Raw genomic sequence first — 18,257 nt, 5'->3', positions numbered from 1 at the left:
ATGACTTATAGCGCGATTATTGTGATTTGTGATTACAATTTTTTTCAACGATAAACAACACATTCATCTATTTGTAGGCAATTACACCTATCTATCTTCCATACTCGCGTTTGCAAACACACATCGCCGCTAACGAGCGCACCGTATGTGTGTTGCACATGTATCCACCGATCCATTCGCCAACTTCGCTCGATTGCGATCTTCGAAGAGGCCAGACGCGATTCTCCGCCTCGCACAATTTAATCAGCGAACGTGGATTTATCGAACAGGACGTCGAATTTAACCCCGTGTTGACCAATTTCAACGGTTTACTCTCACTACCTCGTTATCGGGTGCCTCGGGGTACGTAGACCGGAGGCTTACGAAGGAGTTGGTGGAACAGGGTTGCACCTACCCTTAACTGTGCCACGAAGAGTTTGCCATGCCATCGTTACGCTCGGCGCGGAACACAGCTTGAGGGGGAGGAAGTATAGGTAGATGGCTCGGTAAGACTGTGCATCTCGAGAAGACGATGATACCGATATTATAGTTCGAAGAAAATTTGCATTATAAATACAACCAACTTTAGAAAAATATTTTCCTTTCTTTCTGATTCAATTTAAAACATTGTTAAATAATAAAACAATATTATTTAAGCGATATTGCATGTAAAAAGTCTCAAATAAAATAGTTTTAATTAATGTCATTTATATTCGTCGATCTCTACTTTACCAAGTAGACACAAGTCAACATAAATAATCCAACTATCACTATAAAATTAACCTAATAATTATTTTAGATAGACAATAACCGATTATTTAATTTCTGAAGCTCAATAGAAACATTGAACTTATAGTATTAGTTTCTTCGGTGCAAAAGCGATTGCCTCGCTGCTTATTTGTTAAATATACGCAAAGTACGCGAATTTAATTTCTACCTATTCAAACTGCTCGCTCTTTAAGTTACACACCCTTTTCTCATACCAGCCGCTACACCTGATTTTTTCTTGTTAAAAGTGTCACTGGCGCTATTCGTTCATCTAAAGTGAAGTGCCAACCCTATTCTAGTTTTGACCCTAGTCCGCTGTCGTCTTCCCTATCGAGATCTCCCATCCCGCATTGCCCGTCAACGATCGCTCGCGCGCCCTTTCTGCGTGCCTACCAGCCCTCACCAGATAACCAGCTTGGCCGACATCCAAAGTTCAACGGGCGCTGCATTCCAATGGGGTGGCTTTCCTCTCTTGTAGCGCGGGATCCGTGTAACGTGATATATGCAGAGCAAACGAACGATGGAAGCTATAACGTGGAGTGCGTAAAACTATGTGGATATAAAGGTGAAAGGACTCCACGGTGGATTCCGCGCGAGAAATTTATATAGCCGGCGGATTGTCCCGCGGCGATACGTCCAATTTCCGAAATCGATTTACGATTCAGGCGACAAAACATTGAATATCGTTTCCTCGATTCGTGACCTCGTTTTTTAACGTAACGTAAAACAATGTCATAGCATTGTTGCATTCAAGCTTCATGTCAAAACTAACTATAAAATTGTCCTGCCTATAACAAATCTATTATACATTAAATAATTTTATTTATTTTAATCTAATTTAAATAATTTTATTTTAATTTAAAAATGTTAAAACTAGTGATGGGTTATTAAAAATATTAAAAATAGGATTTTGCTAAAAAATATTCAATTTCAGTGATATTTATATATACTTGATGATGCTAAACTTATTAACACATCAAACAAAACCATAGTAAAATACATAACATTACATGAAGGAAAGTCTGGGAGCATTATCGATAGATACGTCATTAGCAGATTAAATAATGACGCACAAAGGAATAAATTAATGATAACATATATATATACAATCAATGTAACCACGTATAGTAATCAACGGAATTTTCCTTAAGGAAAAGCAGAGTAAACGATGCTTTTGCGCGAACTACCGACAAATCACTGCACGATCGATAACGCAACATACGAGATTTATTTAAAGAACCAAGAGAATTCAAATTTAATCGAAAGACGACAACTGAATAAAGAAGGTGATGAAATATTTTATAATCTTACAATTGTTTTCCTTTACGATTTTCCGTGCAAATATTTGCAAGTATTACGACCAACTACCGCCAGCCAGAGCTGTTTATATCCAGAAGATCTATTCTTGATGAAATAACAATACTTTGATTTCTAAGCAATTTACTTTTTTCACTACATAAAATATTTGATATCTAATAAATAATTAAGCGAAGTATTCCAATCGATGTGAACGGTGTGATTCAAGTCACTTCAATTTTTCGAATAGTCTACGCTTTTTCTGCAGCATTGAAGGAAGGAAAAGAAGAAACGCAAAATAACTGTAGAGAAACCCGCGAAAAAAGGATTGAAAACGTAAGACGTGCGGCGGTACGACTTGTCTCAGTTGGCGAAGCAAGCGCAGAAGAAAAAGTAGAAAAGAACGGATCGTAAATAGCGCAGTATCCTGCGGCGATACGTCCAATTTCTGAAATCAATTCACGATCTAGACGACAAAACATTGAATATCGTTTCCTGAATTGACGACCTCGTTTCCTACGTAAAACAATGTCACCGTACGATAGCATTCCTTGCATTCAAACCTCATTTAAAAATTATACAAAATTATTCTAATCTATAATAAATCTGCATTAAATAACTCAATAAATCAAAACGTTAAATAAAAAATAAGATTTTGCTATCTAACATTGTTCCAACGACAATTGCACTGTGAACGCTATGTTTTAATACAATATTTGCCGATATGTGAAAAATGTAACAAAAATATGGAATCTGCGTTAAAAAATATACAAAAATAATATTAACTGAATATTGCAATCGCGTTAATTTTGAATAAAAGCATTTTGATTTTTTGTCAGTATTTATTTTCAGCTTGAAGTTTACTTATTTGATTAGTACAGGACGAGGATAAATGCCGAGGAAATTGTTCTCTACTCTAAGTGAGGGATTCAAACGTGCAATGTATACGAGAAATGTGGATTTCACCAGCCGGCAATCGTAATATATCGTTTTTTTTACGTAGGCAATCGTTTTTAATTTGGGCGACAAAAACTGCTAGAAGTACGATAAAAAAGATACACGTTTAATGACATTTTATAGTAGCCTGTTATGGACTCTGTGTGTAATACTAAATATTGATTTATCGGAAGACAATTCGGCATAACAAATTATTTGACCACTGTAGGAAACATTTAGAATTAAATATATGTAACAAAATTTTGTAAATAAAAAATGATTAAATTTCTGCTTTTGTCATGAATCATTATTGAGTAGCATACGATACTCATAAAATCTAATTATTATTTTTTGACTAAATTACAAAAGAGATTTTGGAGATATTTAAGACATTTTCAAGCAATATTTATGTAGAAAATAGATTTTTGTCACGCGCGGTTTACGATGCACAATAAAGGCGTTTAAATAGCAAAGTAAAACGTCATTGTCGGCAGCATTTTTGCACGACATTTTCACGAAAAATATTCGGTCGTTGCTGAATGTTGTCGGCGCTAACTAGTAGTAAAATTGAATAAAGCACGGCCGTCAATGTGTCAGCACCCCGACGAAGTTGGCCAAAGCAGGACCTTTACGCGGCTTGACAGGCTCTCACATCGGCCTCTCTCGGAACGAGTTTTTTTCACCGTCATGCAATCTCACGCCGCACTATCTATCTTCGCGAGCCAATTATCGTGCTTCAATCGCGATCTTGTCGCGGCCGATTCATTGGCGAACGGTGGAACAAAAAGGTACGCCGGAGAACAGCGACGTGCACGAGCACGGAAAAAAAACTCGCACTATCAGTTTACTCGCAAAAACCCGGCTTGCAGATCAATAATTAAATCCACTTCCTGGCGCGCGCCCGAAGTAGGACGTTGATCCTCATGAATTTACAAGGAACGCGAGGAGCGAGTGAATTATGCGCCGAAGAGCGGAAAGTGGAAAAAGAAGTGGGTGTGTTTCAGTGCAAACGCGGGAAACAGGTCGCTGGTGAAACTTGAGCCGGTAACTTCCGAGATAATGGGGGTCGCGTTCAACAAAGCTGCATTATTTCGCGACACGTTATTATTACACGCAAAGCGAATCCGTCATATCTCACTCGGGATGTACTTATTTTAACGGGTTAAGTGCCACGGTGACTTAATTTCTGGCTTAATCAACGAAAGTTGAGTCCTGCAAAAGTCTCACACAATTGAGTTTAAACGAAGTCAACAATCAGTTTATGAAGTTTAATACTTTACTTTGTATATATTTATTTGATGCATACAATGCATTAAGAGTTAATAAAAATTAGAATCAGGAACTAATAAAAAAGAAAAAATATTATAATTCTGATTATAATTATGAATGTATATTTAATGAAAAGTACACCGCACGCCCATAGCTTGCTTGTGGGCTTGCATTTGACTTTCGTTTAATAATGCATGGAAGGTTTGCGGTTTTATAAATTTAATGAAAAAACACAAAATTTGTTGCATTTAATAATTTTTAAGTAATAAGATAAAATATGTATTAAAATACTTTTTTGCAGAAGAACTTTTTCTATAGAGAAAACAATTTTACTTAAAATTATTTTTTTCTATAACGTTTCTATAACGTTTTTTCTAAAATTCGTCCGAGATATAATCGTGTCTCTTAATATTACTAATGTTATCATATTAAAGTAACAAAAATATCATAGTGTATATCAGTATACATAATTAATCATATATTAAGAAAAGTCTGGCAGCAAAATCGATAGATACGCTTTTAAGGAGCGTCAGTGTTAGCAGATTAAACGACGTGTAAAAAAATAAACAATAAGATAAATATTCACAGCCAATGAACTTGCGCAGCAATCGACGGATTTTCTCGTATACGTAGAAGAGAGAATAAAAAGCGATTCTGCGAGAAGCGCCGGTGAATCCGTGCACAGCTATCGGTCGCACAACATAGCAAGTCCGATAATCCAGATTAATTGAGCGTGTATTGAAAGAATTAGAAAGACAATAAATAATAAAAATCAAAGAGCGGACGTAGACTAAAAAAATTTAAAAAAAAAGTGGCTTGTTAAGAAAATTAAGGTTTAATTTAGTAACAACTAATTGTAAGTAAAGAAGACGGCAAAATATCAATTGCTTCTTTTTGCGATATTTCTTTTCACGTGAAATTAATTTAATTTTATTCTACTAATATATAATAATTGGTAAAAATATAAAAAACAAACATCACCAATTGATGCGTTAAGAATACTTTGTTTCAAACGCTATTGCGCTTTGCAATACAGAAACAGTAAGAATTGAGATATCGAAATTGTGCTAACATTCAATAAATTAGTAAATAAAATTATTATTTATTATTTTAATATGCACATAATTTTGTAACGCACACATATATTATACACATACCGACCATGCGATTCAAGTTGCTTCGATTTTTCGAACAGTTCGCGCTTTCACTGCGGCACCATAAAAAGGGAAAGAAAAAAATAGGAAAAAAACTGCGGAAAAATCCGCGAAAAAAGGATTGAAAACGTAAGAAAGGCGTGCGGCTTGTCTCTGTCGGCGAAGAAACCGAGGAAGAAGAGGAATGAGAAAGGGAGAAAGAAAGCGTGCGCCGGATACGGAAATGGCGCAGTGTCCCGCGGGATACGCGCCGCGATTGTTTTGGCCGGGCTCCCATTTCTACGGCTTTATGGGCAGCGGGCGGAATTTGCGGCGTCCCGTATATAGCCGCGCAACGAGCGCCGGCACTTTTGCCTCGTGGGTCGCGGCCGCGTCGCCATTAGTTACAGACCCGCCGTCGGGCTTACCCTCTCGCTCCTTCTTCCTCCCTCTCTTTTTCTCCCTTACCCCCGTCGTGCGATTGTTCTTCTTATTTTCCAAAGTTCCGCCGAGAGAGAACTGCTCGACTGCCGGGACCGACGGACCGACCGACCGACCGACCGACCGACCGCCGCCCGCGTTTCTGGGCTCTCCGCCAGCTTTTTCCACCGTCCGCGCCTGGTACAATGGTTACACCGTCCTTTGTATCGGCGCCGGGATCGACATAGTGGATCGACCGCTTGAGTTGCTCCAGTTCAAAGTTGAAGCCTAGTTTTTCTTCCGCTAACCGGCGCAATCGTACCCTTTGACGGGGAGAGGGTAAAGGTACGCCTGCAAAAAATATCCTTCCTCGGGCGCACGTCGCCCCTCTCCGACGGTCATTAAAATAAATTGGACGGAGAATTAATGGATGGAAAAACTAACATCGCGGTTCATTAATAAAATTCGCGCACGACCTTAGTGTGAAAAATCAGTTTGATGACGAGTTTTCGGACTCCTTTGTCGCTAATGAGATAATTTTGCAACGATTGTCTATGGAAGAGTAGAAATAGTAACTGAATTCTCGATAGTAACGAAGCACGAAGCGAAAGAACAACTTGTAAAAATATATCATTCCGTTGAAAGTGTATAGTAACTTGCACAATAAAATAGCCGCCATTGTTCCTATAGTTTCCATATCCTATTGCCTATTGTTCCTATTGTTTCATTATATAGATTTGTTTCAAATCAGATCTGTTTCGATATCTGTAGCTTTTATCAAAATAAAATTCCATTTATCGAATTACGCGTCAAAATTTAAGGACGTAAAACAACGAATATTACTTTTAAATGGAATAATCAGCGTTATATTAGATTTCATCAGTATTTGCAATTTTCGAAAATTATATTGTTACATTTACATTGTTTTAAAACTGACCAGTGTAATTGTTATTTTGGCTAAACCGGAAACCGGAGAGACCGACGCGGTAAAACACAATGGTATAAAACTCGGCGAAAAACTCGCGGTTTTGTTTCCGGAAAGAGGATCGCGGTAACGATGTATACACGCGGTAACTAGTCTTAATTTGGTTAAACAATTTCTCTCCCTTGCGTTGCACGCCGTTGTTACTGTTGACTCAGGTAAACATGTAATATGAGATGCGGGCGTATATACGACCCTCCCTCCCTGCTCCGTTTTGCAATCCACAAGGAGCGCGCGCTTTCTCTCTACGAGATGCACTTGGATTAAACTGCAGCGGTAGATCTCTCCTCGCCGGCCGGTAATATCTCTTCGGTCATAATATATTATGCACGCGATCCGAGATTCCGCGAATTCCTGGGCCGACCTCCCCCAACTCCGTAAACCTTCTCGAATATTACGGCCACGGCTATATTAAGGCGCTCGATACTTTGAGTCTGTCGAAGATCTAAGGCGGTGCCACGAAATATCTCGATAGCTGAGCGAATTAAACTTGTGGAGGGATGCGGAAAGGATAGCGGGTTGAAGTTGCGGGTTGCGGGCAACAATAGCTGATGCAAGATTGCGCAATATCGCGCGTATGCGAACGTGTTGCAAGTTAAAATTCCAGCTAAATTGCAATGGAAATTCGCGTTAGCGCGTGTGAGCATGAGCTCTCCTTATTATTTCCTTTTCTTGTGAATTTATATTAGTCTAATTTCCAGATGACAATATTATTAAATTAATTGCATTTTTAATTTTTATCAGGATACTTTTAAAAATTTGTATGCAACATGTAAGTGTTTTAACAGTGTTTTAAAAGCATATTAAAAATTCCCATCTTTCTTGCGTCTTCTTAGCAAAATATCTGTATTTGTCCTTTTGTAATTAATTAATTAATTTTCTTGGAAATTTATAAAACTATTTGCATAAAAATTCAACAATAAATACTTGATTTTCATCGGAACTCTAACAGCTGAACACAGTGATAATACAAATTGTCACATATATATGTGACGTTACGTCGCAAAGTACAATTCATACTTACGGTCGTTATTACACAGTGCAAGCGTGACCTAGAATTGCAATAGAAAGGGTCAAAGCGCCGAACAACACATAGCAGAACCGTGTACAAATACCACTGACGCGAAGATTCTGTAGTAATAACTATGTTTGCGTTATCGAAGAGAATACGACCTAAACAGTCTCAAGAGATTGTGTTGTGCATCTAAAGAGCCTAATGCGGCGTCAGAGGCTATCAGCGCTACGATGCTTGCATAGTAAATACATAGTTTAATCAATTTCTCATACAGATTGAATCGATCACAGTTACAGCTGTATTTCCTAATTTTCTGTTCGATTATTTTGTTACGTTCTCATGAACAACGCTGCCATTTGTGAAATTGATATTGATATTATTATTGTAAAAATATTTCAACGCTTTCAGCTTTTATTGGAATATTCTACGTTTTAATTAAATTTATTTATTAGTAAAAATCAGTATTTATCAGTTTATCATGAAATTTATTTATCAATAATTTAACGAATGCAATTTAACTTAAAACAAAAGCAATTTATTTATATTTCTTCATTTATTCCGCCGCAAATAAACTGTATATATATTATCTTTACCGAATTTCGATACGAGACAACGTTCAACAATGTGCATTATATATATAATCATGTCGGTTCTTTTTTTTGCGATAATCTCGAATGATCGAGAAATGAATATTAAGTATATTTTTATAATAAATTTATCGTACTTTGCACATATTGTATTTTAAAAGACCTTATTTTAAAATAAAAGAATATAATAAATAGAACAAAGAGAATAGCAATTTCACAGTGTACGTATCACAAGGTTATCAAGGTTAAACTCGATAAGTATCTCGAAAATTGCTCCACTGTCTTCGTTCTCTTTCATCTCAAATTTCTCGTTACGAACAGGAATGACAGCGAGAGGCCATTTCACGTCGAATTCAGCTTACCCTCGTCAAGCCTCGTCGTCTATATTCAACTGACTGTCGAATTGGCTCGACTTCATGGTCCGTCGAGTCGACGTGTACTCGAGGTATTTTTCGCGACTCGAAGAAGCAGGAACAAGCACGATTTCCATAATCGATACGGGAGAAAGCGCGCTCTGATCCCGAAGACTTCCCCTTCGCCGAGGGACCGTGCCTTGTTTCTCCTTCTCGATTCAATGCCGTTCTTTTCTATTCCCCTCCTGCAACCCACGCGCTCTTTCCCGATTTTCTCCGGTTATTTCCCGAGAGAAGAGTCATCATCCCCGATAGAAATTTCCAGAATCCTCGACCTTATGTTCTGCGCTGATTATTTGAGCTCCGACCAAATTACGATTTCCTGTATCGAGTGTCTCGACCAGCGTCCCTTCGCGAACGCAACATGACGTAAAACAATGATGGCTTGTTAGCAGAGAGTGGCGACAAACTGACATTTATGTAAAGTTATTGGTATTCACATCTGTTGAAGCTTATTTATCATATTTCTTTTGTTATATAGTTTGTATAAATACATATCTGACAGTTATCGTTTGAAATTATAATTTATGTTAAAAAACGCTAAACAGTAATTAAAAATATAACGCTGTTAAATTTCTTGCAAAAAGCTATGTTTGGAATGTTAATCTGTCAGATATTCAGCATTGTAAGTTGAAAGCTTTCTGACAAATTTTAAATGATAAATGACTTTATGGCGACATACGTTATAATAAGAGACCTGATATCTGAATAATGCACGATACAAATCAATTCTATTTTGAAATTTATCTTGGTTCTTAAAACAAATTGTAAAAATAAAACGAAATGACAAATATAATCATAAAATTACCCATTTTGTCATAGTATATGTGTAATATTCATCAAGTATTTAAATTATTTGCAAGATTATAAGAGATATTCGTTAAAATATAATACATATCGACATCCGTTTGCTATTATTTCATTATTCATATATTGACCCAATTCAATCTCTACTAGATTGCACTATTAAAACAAATATTAATTAGAAATACAATAGCAATGATATTTGAGCTATTCTTAAAGCGTACTCCTATTACAGTTGATTAATCTGATAAATTATAAATTAGCTATAAATGAGCTATATTAATTACAACAAGGTATCAAAGAGTAATTATATTAATGTTAAAATATTAAATTATCGTAACATGTTTCTATTCTATGCTTGTTTTGATAAGTTTAATAGAAACTATTCAAAAATTCATAAATTACACAACTATATTTGTATCAGTTTTTTTTTATAAAAGCACAGTATTAAAATCATTTATTTAAGATCGTCGTTCAATTATTTGAATTATCTTATTTTATCTTATTATTTGCGGTTTGATTGCGTGGTAGCTTAGTTTCCTACGTATAAAGTTTCAATATGTATCAATTATATAAAATAATTATCATATTTCAAATTATATTTAATCATAGAATGCATATTAATGCAAGATCTATATTTAATCTTCGACAATGCGGAATTTTCGATTGGCATATCGACATTTCATTCAGGTCTCATTTCTATTGTCGTTTAGACATTTTAAATAATTAATTATACAAACCAACAATAGCGTTTATTAATAATAGGTATCGATTGTTTAACATCATTTAATTATATATATTCCACTAGAATTGTAACACAGCTTATTTTCGAAAAAAGACTAATTGTAAGAAATTTGATTTTAAAAAAACATTTTTATCTCGTTGATGTCAATCAATATTGAAATACGAATTCCGGTTTGAATTATATAAATACATACAAGCCACATTTACAGATATGTTAAGTAATATTTTAACAGACAAATGTCACAAATTTTTAACGTAATAATTATAAATCGGAGGAACAAAAGAAAAATACTAAAATATTCACGGATTGTAGAATTTCCGTCTGTTTTTACGTTAAAGAGAAACTCGGATTTTTGCTTTCTTGAAAAATCGGATTTGTGTCAAAACGAATCATAAAAAGTTCGAAAATGATGACATTCTGGAAACACATCGTCGCAGCGAACACATCATAGCGAAAATAAATGAAACGTCGCGAACAGTGAAGTATCTCAGTAGTCATCGACATGAGTTGTCAGACAAGCGCCGTCTCGTACCGAAATTCTGCGACCAATTCTTCTCGATCCTTGTCTAAGATTTTCTCGGGAATCTACGTTAGATTTCCCGTCGCGTTTCCAATAACCGAATGGCTGCCTCGTACATTTCTTATTCGATTCCAGATTTTTTTCCTTCCAATGTCCTTGTATTGATATCGGCGTTTCATTCAAACGCATTTAAAAATTACGATCTTTAAGTAACATAATATGTAGCGTGGCTATCGTTATACAATATTGCTCAATACTTCAATATTTTAATAAGAAAAAAATCTGATTTTTTATTTAAAATAATATTAATATATGTTACTGCGATACCACAATTATCATTACAATTAACAAGCTTTTTGGATAAAATTTGTAGCAATTAATGATCATATTAATTGCTTCGCGTAATTTTGTAAAGTCTAAAAGTTGACAGAGCAAAAAGTACTATTATATCTTAAAAATGAAAAGAATTATAATATTTATTTCAATTATCTGCTATTATGTCACGCATTTTATATGATCTTCACTTCCTTTTTAACGACATTCATATACATTTTCATAAAAATGCTCGTCGATATTCCGGAGTGCCGTTTTCCGTGCAGCTGCAGAAGCAGTTGCGATGCATTAGGAGAAAAAGGGAGGAAGGAATAAAAGAAACGAGTTGGCGGATGAGTAAAAAGGAAAGAAGAAGAGAAAAATATAAGAGAACGTCAGTAACGACTAACGCGAGCCTTGCGGAGTAAAGAAGGACGGCATCTTTTAGTAATTACCCGCCTCCGGAGGGCGCATTACTCTTTGTCGGCCGACGTACCTTGGATCTTATCGTCGTTTTGAGAAAGAGAGAGAGAAGTAAAAGAGAATAGTTAAGCGAAGGACAGAAATGCGCCCAGAACCATTTTTGCGCAATGGGATGAGAAACCTGAGGTCGATTGCAACTACTAGACAAAATTGCGACATTTTCATTTTTGTCCTGTCTATTTTGCCTATATTTCGTTCTTTAATGACATAAAAATCCTAATATTATCAGAGTATAAGTATAAGCAGTAATTCCGAAAACTCGAAATTTTTATAAAATTATGGATTAATAAGCAATGAAAATGTATATGAATGTCGTTAAAAAGGAGGTGAAGATCATATAAAATGCGTGACGTAATAGCAGACAATTGAAATAAATATTATAATTCTTTTCATTTTTGAGATATAACAGTGATACAAGAACGGTTTTCTTTCTCTTTCTTATATTGCTCTCCTGTTGCTAAATAATTTATATAATTTAACCATATGCATATATATTTAGTAATCAAAATAATTAATTTCTTAATCAATAATTCTTCAACAAATCAATAGCGCTATGCGGTTTTTATCTTAAAAATTTGATTACATATCGGTTTGAAATGGGACAGTTGCCACAAATTTAAAACTTAGAAAAAGTAATTAATCTTTAAAAATCAGAAACCGGATCGTATTGATCCCATTTCGTAGTCATAATATTGCTAAATTATTCAAATTGTTGTATTATACAAACAATTTTCCGTCGAAAACGGTAGAAAGATGCAAACAAAAGGAGATGGTAGCTTCGGTACATAAAAAGACTCGCGTGAAAGACCCCAATGCAAAGTAGCGGTTTTTTCTTCAGTATAAAAAGTCTTAATAAGTAAAAGCTTAAATCTTGTAGATCAGCTATTGTTTATAATATAAAAAAAATTTAGAATAAACAGCGTTCAATGTTGATAGATAGAAATATTTGTTACTTTAAAAAATAAATAGTAATCTGCACATAGTTAAAAAGGAGCAATTTCAGAATTATTGTCCAGAACAAAGACATGCAAAATAACGGTGCGATATGATAAGAATTACCTAAGAATATTCGGTATGGTACGGTACTGGCATTGATCAATAACATACATGCAAAATAAATGACCTAGAGTTTAAGATTTAGGCTGAGTTCCACTTGGTGATCGCAACGCTCGTGAACATTATCTATCTTTCTTTAACTTTCGATGAAAAACAAAGATAAAATGATTCCACAAGCGTTGCGATCGCCAAGTGGAACGTACCTTTAATATGCCTTCGTCAACAAGACGTCAACAAGACGAACTCATTATCGTGGTGTCGTGCGGACAATATAGACACAAAATTCCAAATTGACAAGAGAAAGTGATATTGTAAAGTTATTAATTTTTATATCGAATCAGGTAAATAACGATTTAGTATATTAATTACCATAGCAAGCTTTTTATCAATATCTTGTCTTTGTAATTTTTATTATAGTTGCTAAATAGAGTGAAATCTTCGCCGATATAGAAAATTAACAAAACATTCTATCAAACTCTTTTGAAATTTGTATTTTTTTTTCCAACAGTTGTCAGCAGTTATCATTTATGTAACGATTGTCATATAATTTTCTCAGTTTAATGATATTATAAAATATCATTAAATTGAGAATCTTATGTTTCATATGTTATCTTATGCTTTATATTTTAATTAATTGGCAAGAAATTAATTCCTCTTATTATACTACGTAGAATTAAGTATTAAACAAAAATTATTTTCCATTTTTTAGAGTTGCTATATATAAATTTCAAACAACACTACAACACAACAATTTCAAACAACACTAAACGGAATTGAATTTAAACAATTATAATATTATCTTGTTTTAAAACAGAGTTAATAAGAAATAATCATTATGATGCGAATAGCATACATCATCTTTTTCATAATTTTAATCTCAGGTAACAACATGTAATTATGTACATCATAAAACAATACAAATAATCGTTTGTTCTATTGATTTCTTGTTTAATGTCACGCTTTGTTCATTAACCATTGTGGAAAGCAAGATATTTACAAATATTTTTTTAGATTGTTATTTTTAATTTAATTTAATTTAATTTGTAATACGCGCAATTTTTAGAATAAATTACTAATACTAAAAAATAAGCCTTTAAAAATGCAGAATTAGATTAATTCTTCCTTCTGTACTTCAATTTGATGTAATTTATTTCTAATTGTATAAAATTTGGCATTAAATTACACTTTTAAATTTGTATTTATAATTAACAAAATTAATTTATTAATAACTTGTATTGATCAACTTCTATTTAACAATTAATTAATCTAATTAACAAAACTACTTTGCTAATAATAAATTTAAATAACTAACAAATAAATATAACTTAGTTTAGTTTTTATTAATACAAATAAAAACTTCTTATTTTTTTAAATTAATGTCTGTTAATAATTATAATAATATAATTAATTATAAAAAAAATTTATCTTTCTAGATGTTGCAACGGAACTTATTTCAAAAATCGAAAAAATTACAGAAAATCAAACAAAAGTTCAAAACGAGATTAAAAATTGTATAGATATACAAAATACATGTATCAATGTAACAGCTACATGTGCAAATACACTAAATATATATGCATTAACATTAACAGAAAAAGATTTTGTTTTAAAAGCATGTAATATTCTCGTGATTATATTAGGTATTATATTAATATATCAATATTTCCGAATTAGATATTTACAACAGAAGTGAGTTGATTTTGTTTAATATTTATTTTAATAATATTGCAATTAATTTGTTTATGTATGTAAATAAATCATAAATATGCAGATAAAAAGTTTTAAAAAATGAAAACAATCAACAACATTAATATAAATAAATAAAAAACAAATATATATATATATATATATATAAACTACTTTTTATATTTAATTAAAATAAAAATAATTGCCAATCTGTTCACAGGTTAGACAGATTAAATCCTTTAATAAAGCTTGATTATTCACCTCATGTACATGTTCAATAAAACAGCCATTATGCATAGATGTATTAAATGTGTATAATGTGAGTATAATACGTAATAAATTCTATACAAAGTATACAAAATGTACAGTTTGTATACAGTTTGTATCTGTTATAGACAGTAATATAAGCATAAAACAATCATATGAATACTAATATCCACATAGATCCTAAGAGAGCTATTATAAAAAATTGTTATCTGTTTACCTGTGATCAAAGCTATTTTTTTTAAAGTTGTTAATAATCTATTTTTTTACAGATGGAGCGTAAAATCTATTCAATCATCTTGGACAAACATGAAAACAATTAATATTTCATTAAAATAGCTTCACTATTTTATTAAATTGACGCAATATTTCACTTATTTATGATATTCCTTTCTGCAATGCGCAACTTATTGAAAACATAACATTTTTTTTTTTTGGTAAATTTACGACAAAATAATGATAAAAAAAAACTCATTATGATAAATGTTACAAAGAGACCACTTATATATAGCATCACCTATATGATATTATGATAAAATGTTAAAATAATGTTCTGACAATTTTAGTCACTTATGACTACATATTTTTGAGAAAACAATGCCAAAATTAATTAATGTCTGTCACTAACTAATTTATATTTTGTTTTAATGTTAATTGTAACTTTAAAATTTTTATTTATTTTAATTAAATTATTATCCGACAACAATAATCTTTCTCGCTAAATTAATTTATAATAAAACATATTTAAAATGATGGATATACAACTAAAGTAATATAATAATAAAATTAATTTTAACATCTTTTTCTTGCAAATTTATTACAAACAATATTAGTAGCTAGAATGTTTTGTTTTTAATAATTTTGCTAATTAAGAACATTATTTACAAAAAAAAAAAACACTTTATTATAGTATTATATCACATAGATGTTAAATCTCCTTGTTAGCTAATTAATTTTTTGTTAATTCTTAAGAAATTTAAATGTATGCCCATAATGATTATGTCTCTATTATAAATAATTATTATCAATACATAATATTTTTACTATTTGACTTTATAATTTTTTCCTAATTAATTTTAACAAAAACTTGAATATATATGTCTGAAATTTTGTATGAAAAGTTTCAAACAATCTAATAGAGTTTTAAAGTTTGATAGTACTACAAATAATACGTAAATAATATCTAAACAAAATATCTCCTGTGCAAACATTATTATATCGGGATATATCTAATTTTTATGGAAAAATTATCGTCTTTGCGAAAAGTGGAAGAGCGATATGCTAAAAGACACATATTGCACCTCTAGGATAACAGCGCGTGCTTACGAAGTAAAAGTCGTGAGAGACTTGACTGCTGACGCAACAAGTAGTGCAAGTCAGTATCGGGATAGGAACCGCAAATCTTCGTGCGGTATACACGTCCAACGCACACACCTCGCGTCACTGTGAAATCTCGGGATAAAAGTTCACGGGGGTTAAACATTTTTATCGCCGGCGTATTCTGCCGTCAGTGGCGTTTCTTCTCTCCTTCAGAAGCTGTACAGCCCCGCATAAAATCGCATGCGTTTCACATTGCGATGGTTTCTCGTAAGATAAGAATCCATTTACACACATTTAGTTTCGCTCGATATAACCGACTTTTAAATATCTCTGTAACCGTTCTAATTAAAAGGTTTTTCTTTTAGAATTAAAATTACAGTTAATTCATCATTGAAGATTAAGATATACTAGTTTTAGTTTATTAATTTATGTTAAATTTACTAAAAGTAAAAGCTTTCTTTCTCGATAATGTGCAAATTTATTTTTCATCTGAGAAATCACTGATACGACAACATTTATTCAGCTACTATTTCAATTTGGTTATTAATATTAATTATATAACAATTAGAGGAGGTAAATATGACTTCTGCGATAAACTGTTCACTATAAATAAAGTTATTTGTCGCAAGAGTTACGAGTGTATATTGATTAATATATCATTGATTAATATAATTAAATTAAATGTAGAAACTAGATGTTTCAATATTGGAGAATGAAATTTAATCAACTGGGTGATGTAAACAACCGAGCACGTACTATTTTAGTTTCACTGCTTAAACGAATTCACTGGTGGTGAGAGATTTTGAGCCATTCGCGCAAATAGTGTTCGATTATTGAAACGTAAAAAATAGATTAGCGCCTAACGTTAGTGACTCCATTCGGCTATATATAGCAATATAAATTTCCAGTACGAGTTATTTTTATCGTATGCAACGTACTGACGAAACGTTCAATATTAATACAATTGAAATGTTATTTTGCGAAACTAGTACAATGCCGCCAGTGTATAATAATATATAACAAACGACAATCAAGTAACAAAAGTACCAATATTCAGACTATTGCTTTTTAAATAAAGGCAGTTTTGTTAACACGTTGAAATCACAGTGCATTGTCCTATTGTAAAATGAAATATAATAAAAATATATTAAAAATAAAATTATTTTATTTTTTAATTTATTAAAATTCAAATATAAAATTGGTAGACTAAAATAAATGATTAAAATTTTTGAATTAAAATTAAAATGTAATATAAATTTTGTAACACTTTTTCAACGTTCTTTGTAAATAACGTATTTTTTGTTTTTGTTTTAGATAACATAAATAAAGATAATTTTATTACAAAATACCAGCAAATAAGTAAATAAAGCAAAATAAAATAGATTAGAGTTTAAATTTGCTGAAATGACGATGCTATAATATTATAAAATATTGAACGAGTGAAAAAATATATAAGAGAATAAGGTTAATTAAAAAGAATAAACTTTTAATTTTACATCTAATTCACTCGCGTTGCCGGTGGACCAATCCGAGGAATACAGATATTATAATTGCCTTTCATTTAAAATTACGCTCGCCACTGCCTTTCATTTAAAAAGCAAATTGATTCTACACGAGACTATGCAATTGCAAACATTGTTATTCAATGAAAAGAGCATGACTTATGTACACACGATCTCGTGCGTTGGCAACGTTTTATCGAATACGAAACGCGGAAAAATTTCATCGATGTTCAGAGCGCATCGGACTGTAGCCCAAAAAAAAGAGATGTCGCAGCGAGACGACGCGTCTCGAGGGAAAGGATTACATGGTGCACGGATGCGCGTTATGCATTCGCTCGCGCATTCCGTATGCCCCGCATTGTCCGAGAAGTTCTGTTCAACTACAGGCAATTTTATCCCAGTCTTGATAGAGCGCATACGGACGAGACTGCTCGTTTAGCCGCACGCGCTTCTGTCTCCCGCATTTCCGTTTGTACTTTCATTCTGCAAATGGAGACGGCATTGTTCCTACGAAGCGAGACGAGGTACCTCGCGGCTGAATGGATCGCCCCGAATCTAAAGTCTGAAAGCTCCCGTTTGTCTCGCACGCTGTACACGTATCACGCGCACACACCCCGGGGAATGCACCACAGATGACGTTTGCGCGATTACGCGTTATTATAATGCGATGTCAGAGAGCACGAGAACCTTAGCTTAATCACAAATAACGAAGACTTACAGCTTAGGTATTTAAGGGATATAAAATATTAAATGTTTAATAATTATTA

General features: G+C 32.9%; 1 protein-coding gene and 1 long non-coding RNA gene across 2 annotated transcripts in view; one reads left to right on the top strand and one right to left on the bottom strand.

Annotated features, from left to right (window-relative positions):
• The window catches only part of LOC105671730 (neural cell adhesion molecule 1-like), a 205,150-nt gene that overhangs the window by 164,235 nt on the left and 22,658 nt on the right, over positions 1-18,257 (bottom strand). The window lies entirely within an intron of this gene.
• LOC105671733 (uncharacterized) lies at positions 12,675-18,168 on the top strand. The gene is made up of 5 exons (XR_001100666.2): positions 12,675-13,059; positions 13,428-13,599; positions 14,152-14,407; positions 14,625-14,723; positions 14,941-18,168. It is a non-coding gene; the product is annotated as an uncharacterized lncRNA (long non-coding RNA).

Source organism: Linepithema humile, chromosome 2, assembly GCF_040581485.1.
Source record: "Linepithema humile isolate Giens D197 chromosome 2, Lhum_UNIL_v1.0, whole genome shotgun sequence".
Classification (NCBI taxonomy): domain Eukaryota; kingdom Metazoa; phylum Arthropoda; class Insecta; order Hymenoptera; family Formicidae; genus Linepithema; species Linepithema humile.
Note: the sequence above shows the minus strand (reverse complement) of the source record. Positions and strands in the feature narration are given on the sequence as shown.